Consider the following 20,623-nt stretch of genomic DNA (forward strand, 5'->3'; position numbering starts at 1 on the left):
AAAGCCTGAAGTGAATTTTGCAGTTTCTCCATGGTACATACCACTGGAGAGGCAGCGCAGTTCCCTTTGACAGCAAGGGCCCCAAGCCGCCTGATAAGCCACTTTGACAGAAGATTTAGCACAGGCAGAGCTGACCAATGCTACCAAAACCGACAAGAGTGAACAATCATGAATTGAAGGTAAAACTGTTCAGACTTCCCTCCTGCCCAAATCACAAGTGAACCCCAGAAGGACAACAAATGGAAGGCAGCCCACCTGAACCAGTCCTGAGTGTTTGGAGAAGCTTCCTTGGAACCAAATAAAAGTCTTTGATCAAGTAAGGATGGTGGGAAGGGGGGAGCTCACGTAGGAAGAGGGCCTTACATCAGTCTAGCCACAACTGGACAAAAAGTAGAGCCAGGAGGCTTCAGGAGTGTCAGGAGAAGAGGAAGAGTGATACAACTGCAAAAAATCACTCCAGTAGACCACTTCCAATGCTGACTTCACTTCATTTGTCCCCATTCCCAAAAAAATATGTGGCATGTATTCGTGCCTGCAAAGAGCGTTTTACTACTGTTAATTATACTTAAGCACACTGAGATGAGATAAGAGAACACCAGCCTCCTGAACGATTCCCTCCCTTTGGGCAATTTCACTACCATTAACCACTCAGCAAGATGGGGTAAGACTGTCCAAGTTAGATTGCTGCAGTATGAGCTGTACTGCTTCCAAGCTGATAAAAAGTCACATTAATAAACTTGCCTTAAGTTACAGCAGGATAGATACTCTGCCAGAGCAGCTTCACTGGGAGTACAAGAATAACTTTCCTATAAGCCCCAGCAGGGATTAGGGACTCTAGAAGGTGGGGGATTAATGGTCTTGGCTGGCCTTCAAAAAAGCCACATGGAAGATGAGTTCATAGATAATAACTGTGAGGGACTTTCAAGTGTCTAGCTCCGCACAGGCCTACAAGCATTGAAATAAGAGACCTAAAAAAGACTGGTATGTCATCTCCAAAACCCATAAATGCTTATCTAAGGAAAATAAAGGAGTCTGCCCACCTTCTGCACAGACTTGTTAAGTTTTAGCTCTAAAATGACCTATTCCTTAACTACTTTAAAAAAAAAAGAAACTGCCCAGAGTCATACTTGTTTGCTGGTTTTCAAGCTGTCTCACAGCAGACAGGATTTTCTGTGCCGCACACCACAGAGAGGCAGCACCAAATAAGGAGAGTTTCATTAATCAAGGGGGGAAGAGTCTCCTGTTTTCACTTGGCAGAGGACGGAGGGGAAGACAGTCAAAGTGGGGGCAGGGTATGAAAACTCTGGCTGTTAGCAAAGCACTTTCTTCCTATGTTGCATATTGACTGCTAAGCCACAAACCAAACAGGCAAGGCAAGCAGCTGTTCTGTCAGCTGCTTTCCTTTAATAGCACATGCATCAGAAAGGAAAGCAGCTTCTACCTCCCCAAGAGCAAAACCCAGAAAATAATGGCTTTCTGGCTTTTGCTAGAGAGTCCCTTCTCTTGGAAGGAAGAGAAGGATGGCACATTTCTAATAGCAATCAGTCGATAATTCTCATCTTCATTAGGTATTTTGTACCTCCTCATTCTTCTTCCTGCAAGATCATCTCACTGCCATAGCCTGGGAAGGAAGACTAACGAGTGCACAAAAAAGGAGAAGTTTCACTACAAAAGTTCACGTCAGCCACTTGGTCCTCAAGTCAGCTCCTCTGAATTCATCCTACTCCACATTTGTCATATATGCCGCTCCCAGAATAACAGATCTTGTGCTTATGTGAGAATTTCAGCTTTCATTTCTAAGATTATTTCTTCTGTTACTGCTTGTGAAGAAAACTGTACCGTATGAACACTGGAACTACAAACCAGGAGATGAGAAAGAGCTCAAGTCATGCTGTGAGAAAAAATTTTTAGAGATCCAGTCCAGCTTAATTATGGTTGTAATACCACCGTGCAGGCCCTCAATACCTTCATGAAATCACATTTTGCCTTATGTATATATACACCTGAGAGAGCAGGAGGGAAAGTAAGCCCATAGAGGATGGATTCTGAAATTAAGTTAATCAAAAAAAGCTCTCACTGAGGAGTAAAAGCAGCAGCCATTAAATAGCATTTAATGTGTTACATCCATATTGTATCTCATGCATACATCAAGAAGTTTATTGCAGTAAGCCTTCAAAATTCCAAGTTAAACCTCCTGTAGAAGAGCAGAAACAATTCAAGCTTGGGGAAATGGTCTGGCAGAAAGGGGCAAGACTTCCACTCAGCAACTCCACTCCCTTATTTCACAAGGGTTATCAGGATAAATCGAGTCATAAATGGCACTGGAAAGACCTTCTCAAGTAGAGCTCCTGGAGGCCAGCTTTGTGGCTTCTCCTACTCAGATACACAGCCTGATGCCCACAAGAAAGACTGCATGCCATCTGCTGCAAGCAAACTGACTTTCTGGAGAAGTGCCCCAAGATCAACACGTTAGCCAGCGTTACTCAAAAAGCAAGATAAAATTTGAGCAAGGAGCGTAAAACATCACAGGTTACGGAGAGCAGCAGCTACAGCAGATACAACCATGAAAACAGAAGCAGCTCATCTGGCAACTGGGTACACACAGTCACCGCTTCCAGGAACTCAGTTTACATACAAGCTTCACTACTCTACCTATATAGAATAATTCTAGTTATGTTAGTGACTATATTAGAGTAGCTACTTTACTTTTAATTAAAATAAGCACCTCTCTTGACAATGTAATTATATAGCATGAGAACCTGTCGATCAGGACACAGAACTGGTAGCTTCAGAATGAGAAAGTTGACTAGTAAACTGTTTTCATCAATGACAACTCATCACCAGCTTGATGTTTCAGAGCCAGATGAGTGGAACAGCAAACCTGTCAATGATTTTTTCAAGTAGATTTACAAAGAGCAAACAATACTTTAAAGCTTTCCACTATTGGAAGGTCAAAAAACTTTGGAAGAATGAAACAAACCACACTTCTATACTAAGAAATGAGTTTTAGCTACTTGCAAATTCTGCAAGATCTTAGCTATAGCAAGTAAGTTTATGAACTCATCAGTTGCCTTGGAGAATCATGCCCTCCCCTCAGGCCTTTGAGAACTGACAGATATGCCCTCAAAGGAACCTGGAAATAGAACAGACACATTTGAACGAGTGGAGAGGTAGAGGTTTGCCATTTGAAAACCACAACAAAGCGTTATGGAAGCAGACGTTTAAAAAGGAGAAGCAAATGCTCTGTTAGTGCCCAGCCAAGGTTTTGGAGCATCAGCCAGAGCAGAACTCTGCGGGCATGTAGGCAACCTAGTTCAGAGTGAACATGCCCACTTACCAAGCATTCGCAGCTTTCCATTTGCTTCACGTGTGTTAGATTTTCAGGCCAGGAACAAAATTCAGTCCCTGTATGTCCATGGAGGCCACTCAGATGCTCAGAAATTAATGGAGAAATGAAGTCCCTAGACACGTTCAGGGTGGGAGCAGAGTATACCTAGAGGATTCAGAGCTGTGGTGCCTTCTCCTTCTTACTCTGTTAAGAACAGCTTTGAGATCTCCAAGTCTGTCTTTACACAGTGGTGTGTTACTAGAACATGCTTAGGAAGGGCCTGGCTCTTTGCACCACCTTTTGCAATTCAGTGCCTGGGTTTTGTTCATCTTGGGGCAAGTATAGATATAATGGAGATTAAACATATTCTGTGTTACTAGGAGTTACTTCTAAGTAGGGATATTTGTGCCTACACACAAGTGAGAAAGACAAAAAAAATCACAAGTCCTTTTAAAACAAGGTAGAACCATGTAGCTTTAAAAATGCTGAACACACTTGGGCACCTCTGCAAGAAGAACTGAAGTCTTTGGCTACAATAGCTGATGAAAGGATTTGCTAGAAGCCTGGGAAGTAAATATTGCCTGCCTGTGATCCAAGAGAAAGAGGCACTCCTATTTGGTAATGTAACAGCTTCAAAACAAAGAAAGGTAGAAGAATAATTTAGCTTCAGAATCGTATGTGAAGCAGGGAAAGGTCCAGTGAGTCACCACAAAACTCCCAGAGGGGAGAACATACACTTTTCTGAGGGACCACAGAATACAAGGCACATTCACGTGCTCCATTACCAGTGTTAATGCACCACAGGCCGGCGGAGCAGAGACTTCCTCCCTCAGCAAGGGAATTACTTGCAAGATAACATTATCTCAGCATCCCTTACTGCTTGTGCCAGAACATAAGGCACATGCAGGCACACTTGAGGCAACATTACCAGACGCCTACACCAGTTCTAGTACTTCCCATGCCACCCAAGGGGGAAAAAAGAAAAAAATAAATACAGGTCCAGAGAAGTGCTCAGAAATTTGCTCAATAGTACATTAATAGGTATTTAAGCTGTAGGCCAAGGCCCAATATGAAACACTGCTAGACTAGAAGTTATGCAAATATGCTCACGTCTCCTTCATAAGGGTGTTTATCAGATCCTTGAATTATAAGAACAGTACATTCTGAAAGTACTATGTCATCCCAGACTGACAAACTCAACAGCAAGGAAAGCTAAAGGTTACGTGCCAGACCCTTCTGCTTCCTCTGGACTTGTGGCTTATCCCTTTTAGCCAGAGAGGGATGCCAGCCTAGCCCTTAAGCTGCTGCTATTATTCCCTACCAGCACGCCATTTTAATTCTCTCAAAGAAGGGAAACACTCCTGCTCTCACGTGATGTTTATTCTTAGAGAGGATCCCAGGGATTTTTATTTAGCTAAGTTCAGTCATGCAGTTGGCCAAGTGCCATAAGAGCATCACAGAATTTCTCAGTTCTGAAAAGGGAGCAGCATTAGTGCAGTAGAGACATATTAACAGCATTAAAAGTGGTAGGTTATGCAAGAAGAACCTGGGTAACTGAAGATAAATAACTTTCCCCAGAAAGTTGTTACTGCCATACAAAGTTCATAACAGACTTCGTAAAAAAAAAAAGCATAACAGCCATAGTCTGAGGTCAGTTTAACTGCTTACACCCATCAAACAGGTGAGCCTCATTCCTGCTGAGGTGGTCAAAAGAACTAATTCTACCATTTGAGCCTTTCCATTATCTTGAGCTGGTTTTAATGACAAAACCCCTACCCAACTACGAAAGCGACCAACATTAGCTACTAGTGACCCAAGTTACTAGAACGAGTAGAACCACATTTATGAAACAACTTTCAAAAATAACTGCAAACTTAAGTCTGGGAGAAATGTCCAAGTTAGTGAAGGCACTGCTCCAATTTAGTTTGTCTTCTAAGAAATGTGCTCAAATGTTGCAAGCAGATGAACACCGGTATAGTTCAACTAGAATGGTGCCCGTGTGGTTATCTGGTTAAAGGTTTAGGTGGAGAAAAAACAAGATGTCCTGTTAGCCAATGCTTGCATCAGGCTGGAGCATGGGAAAACGCTGAAAGGAGGTAGAGCAAGAGGCCTTATGTTACTCCTCAGTCTCAAGGAACGTATGCGAGAGTAATCACTTCCCTTTGGTTTTTGAAATCTGATGGGGTGGCAACAGGGGGAAGAACACTCATTTCTGAAATGATTTAATGCAGAAGAATAGTTTCCACCTTCCAAAATGTATGCAGGAAAGCCAGCAGAGGAGGAAGGGAGTAGCTACTGCAGTTCAACCACTATTGTATTTATATTTCCGTACTCTTGATAACAAATACATTCAACCATGGCTGAAAAACAAGGCATTGGTTAGAAAACAAAAGCTGAGCTTCATGAAAGAAAGAGCAATAAAAGAAATTTCAGGTCTCCCCACAATGTTATCAGGTACGGTCTATTAGTTTCTTTAGAGAATGATTCACTTCCTTATTGCAGGTATGGCTGCAATATCCAGTATCGTGGTACTATGCCCTTTGACAGTCAGTTTCCCTTCCAAAAAGAGAAAGATAAGAGCCAAACAGATAATTGTTCAGTGTAGTACTGAAAAAAACCAAAACAAAACCAACTTTTAAAAAAATTTTAATTAAAATAAAGGGTTCTGCCCACATCACTTTAAAGGAAGTAAAACCAGATGTGGTAAAGCAACATGGTAGCACTACCTTCTTCCCAAGGGTTCTCTCTTACTTCAAGGGCTAAATCTTCTCGGTTCTGTTCTTGGCATTCAGCCTAGAAGGTCAGCGCATACTTCCTCAACTCCCTTTTTAAAAAGGGTGGGTGGTAGTGCCCCAACCCCTCCTCCAAACTGCAAAATCTCTCGGAGGACGAGCAATCGCACTTGGTCTGCTAAAGCACAGAAGCAGAGGAAGTTGGTTCTTATCTGCTTGCCTCACCTGAGCAGAATTCTCTGTGGGCAGAGCTCTGCTGCAGGAGGAGTCACACAGCAAGTAGCAGCTCCTCGCTCCTACCACAATTACATCAGCAGCAGCCCCAATCCAGTTCACTTTTCAGCAGTAAAATTGATCCTGAAGATGTGGGTTTGTGCATGTTTCTTCCCAGTTACACAAAAACTATAAGTTAATCCAGCAGGTAATGTTTTTAGAAGTACTTTCTCCCTACCTATACACATGTAACCAATACAATAACCAAATGAAGTTCTAGGTGCCACAAGTCACAGTCAGTATTTGCAGTTTAAGAAAGCAAGTAAGATGACCAAACATGCAACTCTACTTGGTTGAAAGAGCTCGTAACAGAATAAGCAGGAAGAATCCATTTATTTCTGAGTGACAAGCCTAGATGTACAGGTTAATGTTTTGTAAAGAACCCAAGATATTCCTCAATCAGGTTTTCCAACAAGAACCAACCAGCCAGTGCCAGACTCACACAAACACGTCCTCCTTCCTGCCTGCTCTCCCGGGCTCCTCCAAAGGATGTTGGGGAGGAAGTTGCCTTTATTCATCTAGGCAGTCAATGAGCGTGGATTAAATGTTCCCGGATAAATTACTTCAGGAAGCATTTTTAGCTGCTGAATACAGTCTGTGGGAAACACCTGTTTGGTTTCCATGTCCTGAAACTGTGGAACAACAAATGTTGAGAGGTACAACTACATGTATCCCTGGGACTCTAGGAGGCAGTTTACACTGTAACTCTCATTTTTGTACAATGGAGAAAAGAAAGGAGGAAAATTATAACATAGCAAACTCACCCCCTTAGACAACTTGGGAGTTAACAACAAGACCAAGTAAATTGAAGTCTGAGATCAATTCCAGACATCCAAGGAGTCTGGCAGACATTAAGACCACACTGGTCAAAGCTAAGTGAAGTGGAAAGGGAGGAAAAAAGATGATCAAGACCAGAACGTGCAGGAAGGGCACTGACACTCCTATGTCGTCTTCTCCGTTCAGCTACATATAGTGCTCACTCCCTGCAGGAGAAGGTGACAGTCCACCTCCCATGACCTCTTTAGCTCTATTGAGGCCACAGTGAAAAGCACGCACAGCATTCGGGGCACCTCCCCTCCCACCCCCTCCCTCCATCCCACCCAGAGGGAGATAAGCCATCTTATTTGGCTTTTATTCAAACGGCTTTTAGAGAACGACTTAAGATGGTTTGGCAGGCAGCCACAGTACACAGTATAAACAACTGGTGGCGTGGCTGGCCCTAACTGAGCCTGGTTCCAGTCATGCCATGAATGGATACACAAGAGCATCAGCCCCACTGAAAAGACAGAACTTTGCACCTACGACGTTATCTCTGCACCTGCCATTTAAGGAGACTAAAAAAAGGCATTTTAGGAACAATTTTATCCCATACCCATAAGAAAGTTTTAGGAGACATGCGAGGCTACTGTCACTTCAAGACAGTTTTAGTAAATCGTAGTAGATACAGTTGGGGATGTTAAAACAAGCTGTAATTGAACTGCATCCATTTGACTCCTCTGCATTCTTTACAGCCAAGTACCATCGGATGGTACTGGCAGACTGACATCAACAGCTTAGTCATTTCTGTACAAGTCTGTGCCCTGTGTTTCACTGGTTTACATTCTAGACTACCTTAAGGTTAAGGCAGAAGGAAGTATTAATTAGTGGAGCAAACAGGCTGATACTGCTCTCAAGACTTGAAGGAATAGGCAGCATTTGAGAACAATCACTGTCATGCTAATCAAACAGCAATGTAGAAGACACCTGGGTCCCTCAGTCCATATAAGTATCATGAAGAAATTGTAATTCCTTCACTAAAACATGTTATGTGAGCTCTTGCACCTCAGATATCCTCAGACTGCAGACCTGACAACAGACTCCAGTGAAAATGTAGCTTTATGATGCCTTCCACAAAGGAAGGCTAGGACAAGAAACTCAAATGATTCACTGCTCCAAATTCCTCACAAATCAAATCAGACTTGTTTGGGTTTTTTTTTCCTTAGTCTAGTTTGCTCATTTTAATCTTTTGTGGTCCTCTTACTCTGATAAAAAGTTTCCAGTGACCAAGTTAAACAAGATGTCTGCCCTTTACAGCACAAAAAGCAAGAAAGAAGGTCCAGCTGGCCAGAAAGGACATCCCTTGAGTCACACACCAGCCCTGCTATCTTGAACAGAAGCAGGGGAATGTTAGAAACCTTAATAAATACCCAAAAAGAAGGATGCAAAAAAAGAGCAGTAAATAAAGTGTTCAACAGAAAAGATTGGAAAGGTAAGTGCATTTCAAATATGTTTATTCCGCAGAAGTTCCAGTCACAGAACTCTCCGTGTAATGCCTTTTAAAGACACGCAGACTCTCCCATAGTCTGTTTACCACTCCACTTGTCATAACCAAGCATGCCTGCTCTGCCAAGCTTTGCTACTCAACTTCTGTCAGAGATTATGACATGTCAGAACTCTAGATGGTAGCTGTATTTCCCAGAACAGATGAAGTTTTAGTGTGTACACACAGCTATATCAAACCTTTGCTTTTGATTAAAGATTTAGGGTTGTGTCATTAGAAAAGTAGGTCATACCTCAAAAGCAGGTGTTCCCTTTAGCAGGTCCTTCAGTCCTCAGAAACTGCTTATCTGCAAAATACAATGCATGGACAATTAAGAGGAAGCCATACAATTAGAGAGTACTTGGATGTAAGCTTATTAGGGATGGCTAGGAGATGATTTATGTTACTCAAAATTAACTAAATCTTGAGAAATTTTGCTACAGTCCCACTACAGTTATCCAGGTAGCTTTCCTTAATGTTCGCTCCTCAACAGGAATACTATCTAGCTGTTACCACTTCACATCAACACTTGCTAAAGCTATTAAAGATATACCATGAAAATTGTGAGCAACTTTTCCCTCATCATGCATCTTAATAGCTTTTTACAGACACACCATTAAAGCTGAAGTAATCCAGGATGATTAGGACATCCCTCCACTAAGCAGTATTTCAGGTGCTCATATAATGCCTTAAAAGCTCTCACAGCTCTCTCAGTCACTGTTAGGCATACACCTGCATAGCCACCTGCGACAGCCAGGTTTGATTCACATGCTGATTTTTATCTGACCAAGATGAGCAAAGCTAGAGGCACCAAAACATCTGGGGCCTGATTGACCAGTTATTATTACATAGAACCACGGTACAAGGCACTCTAAAGGCTGCCACACAGCGGAACTGTCACATTTTAGTCCAAGACAAGCGAGAAAGCAAAGGTGAAGCTTGTTTCTTTCAATAAAGCCTATACCACTCCATGCCACTTTCTGTACTTCCAAACTTCAGAGTAGAATCTCTTGCAATGTTATTAATACATTCACAGTCAAAACCTACAGGTGTTGCAGGCTCAACTAGAAAAGCATATGCTGTATTCTTTTAAGGATTACATTAATGATACTTGGATTAATATTTTAAGGGGATCCAGATTTAAAAAAAAAAAAAAGAAAGAAATCAGGAGCTGTATTTCAGTTGAGCACAGCAGGCTATTTTCTATATGTTCTCCATGATTTCAGTGAAGCTATACCCACCAGCTTTACCAGGGAACCATCTCCTCATCTACTGTCCCAAATTTTTCTATATGATATGTTACACTTCATTCGTTAATGTCTCTTTACTGTAAAACAAGCACATCTACACACAACAAAAAAATTCTATCAAAGTAATACTCCTGATACTCTCCATGCAGCGCTCCGCAGAAAAGAATATAAACTAAGCCGCACAGTCAGTTAAGTATTTCAGTCCACATGGAGAAATGTCCAACTTGTTCTTCACCATAGCAAGTAATCCAGCCAGTCTCACAACAAAATATCATCTCAGTACCTGCTTATTAATGCAAAGTCATATAGAAACACTAATGCTTGTTCCTCTCCGTACAGACATACGTTTCATGTTACATGGAAGCAAAATGCCAGAGCTTTCAGTTAAGTGAGAAAACAGCCCACTGAAAAGAGTATCATTTCAGCTTTAATAACTGATAAAGCACTCAGGAGTGAGAAAAACCTTCTGAAAGAGTCATGTTCGCTTCAGAAGGGGTGGGAAGGAGAGTTACTAAGTTAATTAAGGAATGGAGAAATATCTTGTGTATGATTCAGATACACGAGTATTGTGGATGAGCTCTTGCTTGTGTGGTAACACTAATGCTCCCCTTTCCAACAGAAGGAAACTCTGCTAATACACATCATAAGCCCACATTTTCTTTTTCCACAGCATTATTTGCAGTCTAGCCACCCTGCCATAAACTGGGGCATCGAGGTCCTTCTCCCCAGCTACTCCCAACTGATGAACACCCAGATCGCATCAAGCCCTAAATGCGCAGCCCGACAGTCTGCTCCGTTAAAGTTCATCCCGCATCTGTTGCTGTGATCCACCAAGGTTATTACATTCTCACACAAAATATTCCAATCTCTTTGCATTGAAAACATCAAACTTTATCTTATTTGTTAAGGGGGGGGGGGGGGGGGGCAGGGGGGAGAAGAAAAAACCCACAGCCCTATCTTCTGTGGCAGAACATTCAAGAAAATGAAAAGTATTAGCTACTTTTTTAGTGCTGGGCATCGCTACTCCATCCCAAACTGGGTAGCGCTGCATCAACCATGGTTCCGATACCAGTAAAGTAAAATCTACCACAGTTTCTTGGTCTGGGCAAAAACATTTCTTCCTTTGGTAAAACTGCATCTCTAGTCGCTCTTTAAATAAACCCTGAAGGAAAGAATTCCTATACTACCAAGGTGCTCTTTACTATCCAGTTGTAAAGATTGCTTTTTTCCGTAAGTATGGGGTGCTCTTGACTGACAAGCAGAAATGCTAAATAATCTGTCTTTCTTACCCCATATTGACAGATTTGCTAAAATTGCAGGTGTGGCTGCAAAGATTTTTATGCACCAGCTCTTACAGGAGCCCAAGATAGACTTTACCTGGTCCCCTCACATAATAAATTAAGAAAAATTATTATGTGAGGGGACCAGGTAAAGTCTATCTTAGGCTACTGTAAAGTCTAAAGACTCCAACCGCTTACAGAAGTGTTGGAGAACATCACGGGGGGGGGGGAGAGAAGTCATCTGTCACCTGGCCAGCAAATACCGACTTATGTGTTCCATTATTAGCCATAATTGTTTTTCAGTTTGGAGAAATATTACCTGAAACTATTTTAATGTTAAGAGATACCTGTCTATACATTGCAACCCTGATGCCAAGTTTGCAACTTTATTTCTCCCCAATACAATTTTTATGCAAGTGACACTGAAAAGCAACACAACAGAGGAAAAACAGTCTATTATTTCATTTACATCCCACTCCACACCCACTCTTCATTTTTATCTTGCCTACACTATCAGAAAACAGGTAATGCCTGGTATGCATACTGTCCCATCATGTTTGCTATCCCTATAATATCCAGTTCCACGTCCTGCACCAGTAGTTCTTGTTCCTCAGCTCTTCTGGTTCCCAAGCTCCTTGCACTTTTATTACTAAACATTTCAACGGCTTCTCTAACTTCATCCAGTTTTCTACACAGACGTTTTTCCCCCCCACCAACTGAACTGCCTGCATCCCATTAATACACTAGACTACTTTCTGCTTACTACCCAGTCTCATACCTTCTGTTTCCTTCTCACCTGAGAGTTCACCAAATCCACCCCATCTATAATACAACACTTATTCTGAGCAGTCCCAAAAGCATATACATATTTTAGGGCAAACATTAACAATTCATTTCTGCTTTTTTATAACTTTGAAGGTTCTTACTGCTTTAAGTAGCAACTTCTTGTCCCTGCCAGTTTCCAGTGGCAGCCCTTTTGAGGATGGAGTAAGCTACCACCTCTCCTTGGTCCACGAGGAGAATGTACATCTTACCTTGGTGAGCCACCCAAAAAGGATGCAAGACAGAAGCAAGGAAGTGATTCCCCTACAGCCACCTCACTAATTTATCGTGATTAGACAGTCTCTAGTTCCAGTAATTTAGTAATTTTTGTATCAACAGTGCTTGTCTCAGTCTTCATTTATGTTGCTGTACTGCCAAAGAGAGAGGTATTAGAGCAAACCTCCAGTTACGTTCAGGATTATCACTCTTACCCCAGCTAAATGGAATGTAGTTCAGTGTAATTAAGTTTATAACAGAAAGAATGTGCCATTCGTCATATCAGATGCCCTTATAGGCTCCCTCAATTTCTCTAAACAAGCAACACTTTCTGTTTTCTCATCCCCAAATTCAGAAGACTGTTTCCCATATCCCAGGAGAGACAGCCACTCAATCTTTTAGTTTCCTGTTGTCTCTCACCCTTCACACTTTGTTTCTAAATCTCTCGATAAACAGCTTCCTTTAAATAGCTCCCCATCTTAAACATGCATGGTACATGAAGATCACTCGATATGAAAAGCTGAGAGGGGCGGCACACATTGCAGCTATAGCATTCCACATGCAAAGCAGTATCACGTTGTCGAATACCATGGGTTCAAATGCAAAGCCTTGTAAACCCTGAGCTATATATATACACATGGTGGCCATGAAACTCGGAGATTAAGGCATCTCAGATTTTCATCCTAGTCCTTTCCTAGAGGAGTAATGCTAGCAGCAACTTAACTACAACACCTTGACACAGGGAAAACCACCTTTATAGCCACAAGCCCCTGTCTTAGCTCCTTGCCCATAACCGAACTCACCAAGATCCTAAACCAAGAATTTATTCTCAAATATATTGTGGACCTTTTTTCTTCATGGGTACCATTGCCAAATATGTAATTAATTTTTGTTAAGCATCAAACTCCTGTTCCCACACTTGCATGAGGCATCTCAAATAAAGCTGACAGTATTTGAGAGAGACTGCTTTTAGATTTGATTCTAGGCTTGAACAGAGCTTCTCCCAAGAGAGAAGCAAAGTGCTGACGTTAAACCAATAACTTCAAGAGTCTTCAGAACACAAGATGGAGTTCCACTGAACTCTAAGTGTAAATAATCTTCTAGGGAAACATTCATGAACAGCAAGTCAGACTTTAACAGTAGTGACACAACTCTTACTACTTGTAGAAGATCATACTTCCCAATTGCAGGTAGCACACAGAAGAATAAAGGTAACTGTAAAGCAAGCAGATACTCTTCAGCAACATCCACATTTAATCCTTATTAAAGAGGACAGGCTTTAACAAATAGTCTTCTGTAGTAATTCAGGTTGACAAAGTTAAAAAACAGCGAGGTTCATACAATCAGACAGTAAATAAGCAGCTGCACAAGTGTAGCTGTTTTTATAGCACAATGGATTTTCATATGTCAAGAGAAATTTGCATAAACAAACAACATGCAGTGATTCCAGAAAGCTGGAAGAGTGACTCACGGATTGCCAAATCACCAGTGTCAAAGACCAACCAAGGACCTTCCAGAATGATCCCAAAAGGCTGGACAGTACAAGAAATGCCAATTGAGAGGTAAGCTCCAGCAGCCAGTGGTCTTTAGTGAGTTAGTGTACAACCAAAGAGCGTGGGGAAGGAGCAAGTAGTTGTGTGTACTGTCTTGTAACGCAGTTGACAAGAGGCTGAAAACACCCAGAGAAGGCTGAGATTAAACACTGGCAGAAGTGATCTTTGAATCTTTCTATAGATCTTTCAGATGTGTCTACACAGAAAAAAAACCTTAACACAAACATCCAGATCCACAAAAAGAAAAAAAACACACCACCAAAAACCAAGGCAGAAAATGCCCTTGGTGAGAAACAAAGCACATTCCTTTTCAGCAGAAGCTCAATTAAAAAAAGAAAGTAATTTAAGCAAGACCAAAGTGTCTCTTTTCACAGTTGAAGAACTCTGCTGCGAACAGGACTAAATCAGCTAAAATTAGCTATCACAGTTGCATTCCCAACAGCACCTCTTGCTTCCTCTGTGGATGAGTAGTTTTGGTGAAAGTAGTCCTAATTTGGATTCAGAGCATGCAAATTCAGGAACAGTGATTTCTGTCCAGTTCCTTCCATGAACACTGATGCATAAGATAAACTGTCTTTCACATTCAAGTTTAATCCTGTTCTGAAATATTTATTTTTGGAACAATTCATTGAACAGTAAGCCTTCAGCCTAACCAAATTACATCTAAAAATAAAAGTATTAAGAATTCTAGAATTCTTCCTACTGTTACATCTAATCAATACAGATCCCCTGTGACTCCTGTCATAGGCTTTATTTGTCAAAGCACATGCCCACGCCCACACTTAGCATTATCCAACAACCTGCCATCTTTTTGGCTAGGATAAACCAGAGATAGGCATTTTTAATGATTTGAGATGTTACGGAGATTCATAAAGTAAAGATTCAGTTCCATGCACATTAGAAAAAGGAGCTGTAAGAACCTGAGTCTTGGACTATGACTGAAATAGGAACACACTTCAGTTAAACTAAATGCAACTGAAGCTCTTCCAATGGCCATTTTGCCTTAGCTGGGGCTGAACACTAATGATCACCTGAGGAGGACAAAGAGAAAAAGAAGCTTTCATTATTCAAATTTCACTTCTCCTCTAATGAAAGGCTGCTAAACTGATTGAGCTTCTTGCAATCACGAAGGAACACGAAGGCTACCTCCCCACTAGGAAGTTCAGCGTCAGAGTTGACTTAAATGTGCCCAAGATCACGGTGACTAGGAAAGGGCTGCGTTCACACTTGTAAAGTCTTACTCTTTAAACCAGGGTGGCTGGTCCTGGTCCATGATAGCTCTTTAATAGCATCCAGCAGTGTCTGGGAGATAACTTTTGCCCTAGGGCAAAGACTGCAACAGGAAATACTCTTAAAACAAACAGCACAGACACTGTATTCCAGCACTACCAGAAGTCCCCAAGCATCATGTAATTCACTAGCACAGGTATAGCCGGAGATGCCAGACTGTGAGAAGCTTTTACTTAGTAAGTTGTTTTGATATTCACATCATCCCAGCTTCCTGGAAACTCCAGTAGTCCAGCTCATCCTCATCTGCCACTATGAAAGAGCATACCACCAACGAAGACCCCCAGCCCACTACTGTAAGAAACAGGGTTGTTTGCAAGGTTGTATCTCTCAATGCCTTTTTAAAAAAATTATCATTTTTGCTAATCTTTAAGTAGTCTTTTATAAAGTCTCTCTGCTCTAGATTGTTCCTTTTATCCAAACCGAGTATCTGGCACATCTGTTTTTCACAGGTTATTCATTAGGAGGTTACTATGGACAGCCAGCAGCTCTCCACATACTCTCCTCTGTTGTTTTCCTCTACCCCTTCGCAGTGTAAGCCACCCATGCATAACAACTTCAGCTAAAAGAGAGAGCTACTCCCAGCCCAACTCCCTCTTGACTCACACCAATTCAATGCTTTCACTTTTCAAAACCGAGTTTAACAAATAGCTGGAAGTGTGAAGTGATCGTAAGCTTTTGCCAGTGTCTAACCTACAACTGCCACCCCTCTAACCTGAAATACTGCTGAGCTGACCGGCTGCCTAGATCCTTATTCTCTCCTGCTCCATACAGTGATATATGTTGCTCCATTAGCTGTATTTCTCAACTGTGGAAACTCCTGCTCTCACTTTGCAAAGGAACTTCTGTGAGCTCAATCCTATTCAAGCCATAGTTAACGCTTCATTTTTGCCCCATGGAGGCAGCTAGCCATCACTTCCAGACACAGCTGAAGGAGGATGAGGAAGAAGCATAAGACTTCTAGCTGCAAGTCATAAAAGGCCCTGAGGTCCCATGCCCAGCGAACAAGCCTGAAATAGGTTTATCAGTAGCCAAGTTGTAACAGGTTGTTCAATATGTAAAACAAAAAGCATCCTTCTCTTACTCATTTAATCCACACTACACCCTTTTAGAGTAGCAGTAATGTAGAGAACACCGCTGTTTTCTCCACAGCCTAATCTGGCGAGTCCTGAGATGGTTTGAGAACAGGGCTGTTTGTTTCCTTTCCGCTTCCACAGATGACAAACTCTCACTATGCAGATCAAAGAGTCAATGGAGTGGTCAGCGATGCTATGGACATTTAAAAATGTAACGTGAATATATATCAAATAGAGCCAGCTGCTGGTGCAGCCCTGAACAGAGAACACCATAATCTCATTTGGACTATGAAATGTTGTCTTTCCTTGACTTCGGAAAAGGAAAACCAAGAAGGAAGTTGCAGGTGCCAAGAGCAATTTTACAAAATTAGACCAGATTAAAGAATGTTGTCTGCCGTGGCAGCTAATCTACTAGCGTGGGCAAACAAGAGAGAAGTTTGGATTTCCCATTTCTTTGGGACCTTGAAGTCTGCCTCAGCAATGACACGTTACCATGGCGAGAGCTTTACAGCAAAACAACTATTGGAGGAGAATTCTGAACCGTATCTGACATTTTACTATTGTAAGAAAGCATGAAAATTCATGAGACTTAAATCTGCTTATGTTTTCAAGGTTGACGCCTGCCAACTTTCATAATTTAAGTGCCAGAGCTGCCCGTTAATATCTCCTCACTTACACGCCAGCCTCCTGCAGAGGTCATGATCCTCCTCTTGTACCACTGCTCCTCCAGGAGCAAGCACAGCGTGGAGAGGATGACACTGCTGGTACATATGGATGGGGGTGACGTGGGCAGGGAGAACTGTACGGCTGCAGGTCACTTCTCGGGGACACTGTTAATTGACTTCACTGAGCACTTACACGCTCAGTGCATCTTAAAAAAAAACACCTATCAAGCCGCTATAATTTTGGTGTTAACGGATCCATACAGAGAGCAGCGGGTGCTCTTGAAGTTGAGGTTTATGTGGTGCCTGCGAATGGGTCGGAGACCCGAGGACTCAAATGTGGCAGTACTATTGATCTGCGCTTCTTCACCCTGACTTGCAACTGCCCCAATCTTGACCTAGAAGTACCTTTAAGACAGAGAGATTTATGATTTATTTAATCCTTGGATTTTCAGTTTGGAAACTTATTTATGACAGTAGGTTTTACATGGAATGCTTCAGAGGGAAAAAAAAAATCAAGTACCAAAATTAAGCAGAATACACACTGGCAGCCTGACCGGCATCCTGGGTTCAAAGCTCTGAAAATACAGGTTATTTAGTTAAAAAAACCAAACACCAAACCACAAACATCAGATACCTCCATGAAAAAGGTCACTTACACAGACCAAATCCTCATGCCCAGATGTACTCTAAATAAACACCAGTATCTGAGGAAATCTATTTGACAGGTTTAATAACCTGTGTATTTTAGGTTAAATATTTAAGATGTTTAGGAAGACTTAAGAGGAACTGAACTAGGCATTAACCATGCCCTTAAAAATCAGTCCCACCATCACTTCAGAAGGTGAGCGAGACTGTACGATGAATCCACTCAATAGCAAATTCTGCATCTCCTTTGTTTACAGTGATATATTTCATGAACTAGTTGCTCTTTATAGACACAATTCTGTGAGCAGTTCCAAGTTAAGGCCACACATTTCTGTCACAAACCACAGGGCAGAGCTTCCCTCATGGCTGTATATTCTATTTACTGTCCTCATCACACTTTCAGACATAACAGGCAGCAACATTTTCAAGAGACAGAGATACTTGTCCCTTGCATATAATGGGGCATCAAAAGAGATTTCTCTGCTTTCTCAAGAGGCAAAATGGCAGCAAGGAACAGAAGGAGTAAGGGTGGGGGGACGGGGAATAAATAAAACAAACACAGACACATATAACACTGCTACTTAAGTGCTAGAAATCAATGTGCTTTTCTGCTTGCTTTTTGTGGAGTCCGCTCCTGAACATAGATGCTGCTTTGCAGGAAATTCTATCTTCCTTCACCCGATATCCATTACCCTTGCACACACGAGCCTCACAGGTTGGTTTCCAGCGCCTTGTGTCTCTATTACAGCAACTGGAGATGAACAGAATGGCTCTAAAGGGTATGAACAGCAGGACTGGTGTCAGAACAGCCAGATAAGACCTTATTAGAAACACCTAACACTTCTCATTAGTCACAGGTGAACAAAAGCATCCCAAGGGCAAGCCACATGCGTGCTATTTCTTAAAACAGATGAAAGAAGGAAAACAGCATTTCCTCTGTGTACAAGAGCTCCTGTATTAAGAAGGGGAGATGGAAATGATAATTCCCCTTGTCTCCAACACTGAAGTTAGGCCCATGCCAAAATTCAATAGTTACAGATTACAAACACAACAGAACTTGATCTTGCTTTTCCATTTTCCATATCAATTTTGGGACTGTTACTTAGCCAATGATGATACAGAAGATGTATCATCAGCTCTTATTAGACAGAGGGAATGCAACTTTTTTTTTAAATGATGCCAGACAGCAATGCAACTAGTACACCAAGGAATACATAAAAAACCCAGTAATCTTTATTTTCCATTGCACAAAGACAGCAGGCTTAGAGTCTCTGCATCACCAATAGATTCCCCTCTGCATTCTCAAGAGCCAAAACATTAATATGGATCAGAAGGAGGATGGCAAAAAAAGCCTTTAAACTCAGTGCACAGACACAGGATCATTGCTACTTAAGTGCTAGAAATCACTGAGCTTCCCTATTTGCTTTTCTGGAACCTGCTACTAACAAACCAGCTGCTGCCTTCCACATCTTCACCCATCTCCTCTCAGAGAGGACCAGTCGATCGGAACCAAGGCTTACTCTGCGACAGTGCAACTGCAGAGACAGATTACCTTTCCGAGTACAAAGTTAAAACTGTTCAGGGCTTAAGTGATCCGCTACATTTGACAACTGAATATTTAAAATCTTGCTATTTCAGAGTCTGGATTGCACAGTGAAGAATTACAGATCTTTGCTGTAGTTCCATAGCATGTGAAAACATACTCCACTCAACTGTAACGAGCACTGTAAGACAACCCTGGCAGGGGTTGGGGAGAGGTTCCTCCTCCCTCTCTCCCCCCTTCAAGCTAAAAGGCCTTTCCAGGAGTCATGGCTATTCAGTAGCACAGAAACTATATACTTTACCTAGTATCAAAATACTTACTTCTAGACTAGAGGCCATCCTCTAACAGAAAAGTTAATGACACTCAAAATCATTACAGACACAACATGAAGTGTTATTATCAAATAAAAGCAAGACCATTCAGAATATGACTATATTCCAGAAGTTTTCAGAGGACTTGTTGCTCAAAAGCTTTACAGGGAAAAGACCAGTTTCACTGCAATTATGCAATATTGGGGTCCTGAGATACCAAAGCTACTGAAATGGTGAAGTCTGGTTACACATAGACTTTGCCAGGACCTCATCGAGGTCCCACCTGCACAGAAGTCACCTGCAGAACGTCCCACATTCTCCCAGTTACTTCAGGAGAAGCCTCGAAAACATCATTTCACCTCCGCTCTGTGGGGCCAGTGCACAACACCTGACTGACGTGGCCAAGCTAGAGCTGGCACCTCGGATTAGATGGAGCTAAGAAGTCAGGACAGCTCTAAGCGATCTCCAATGCACAGACCAACCTCTCTACCACTCACAGAAACAAGCACTCGGGCATTAAGAGGGTGCAGGGGAACAAAAGAAAACAAACCTTCTCCCATTATTTATCATACCGCACCAACATTTAAGACTTCCAGCTAAAATCAGAGCAAGTAAGAGTGGATTTGTTCTGTAAGGTGTAAGCAGAAAGCGATACCCATACCTGGTGAAAGGGAAGAAGGGGAGATAAAGGTCAGAATGGTGTAGCCAGATACGGTTAAGATCATTAACATTTAGTTATTTGCCTTTTAGCTGCCATATCTCATTTCCAAGGCATAAAGAAGCCCATCTTCCCCAAGCTTTTGGGGTCTTCCATTAGTCTTAACACTTTGAGGTGATGTAAAAAAAAAAAAAAAAGTCCTGCCACAAAGGAAATTTGTCTCTCCCCAAGAGCAGTCCTCAGGACTCAAGATTGGGGGGGGGATCAAAACAAACAAAAAAGTCAAAGGTAAGTTTCCCTTTTTTACAAGTGAGCTGAAAAACCAAGCAGTCAGAATAAGATTCAATGCCAGTTTGTGAATAGACTAAACATTTGGTTTGAGCTGGAACATGTTCACGTATTGCAAATCAAAACTATGGCTTTTATGGTTTTTAAAACACAATGTCACTCCTTAGCAAATTAAAGACAAAAGTGACTGGCTTTGAAATTACCTGATAAATCCTTCAGATGTTTATTTACAACTGTAGAAGAGTAATTAAGGTTTCTAAAGAAAAAAGTTCCTAAAACTAACAAAAAATTAACTGGAACAGAGGAAGAACACTAATTTCCCATTATGTGACTGCCTCCAAGACCAGATTTGTTCAATTCAGCGTGACAAAGTGGGATGGAGCCTTAGTACCCAACA

At 41.7% G+C, this 20,623-nt stretch overlaps 1 protein-coding gene across 3 annotated transcripts in view; it reads right to left on the reverse strand.

Moving 5' to 3' along the window:
- Positions 1-20,623, reverse strand: part of MAP4 (microtubule associated protein 4) — a 168,285-nt gene that overhangs the window by 127,974 nt on the left and 19,688 nt on the right. For all 3 annotated transcript variants that reach the window (XM_072854946.1, XM_072854947.1, XM_072854948.1), the window contains exon 2: positions 8,886-8,939. The gene's annotated coding sequence lies outside the window, so the exon portion shown is untranslated. The remainder of the gene's footprint in view (positions 1-8,885; positions 8,940-20,623) is intronic.

This window comes from Ciconia boyciana, chromosome 2 (assembly GCF_034638445.1).
Source record: "Ciconia boyciana chromosome 2, ASM3463844v1, whole genome shotgun sequence".
Classification (NCBI taxonomy): domain Eukaryota; kingdom Metazoa; phylum Chordata; class Aves; order Ciconiiformes; family Ciconiidae; genus Ciconia; species Ciconia boyciana.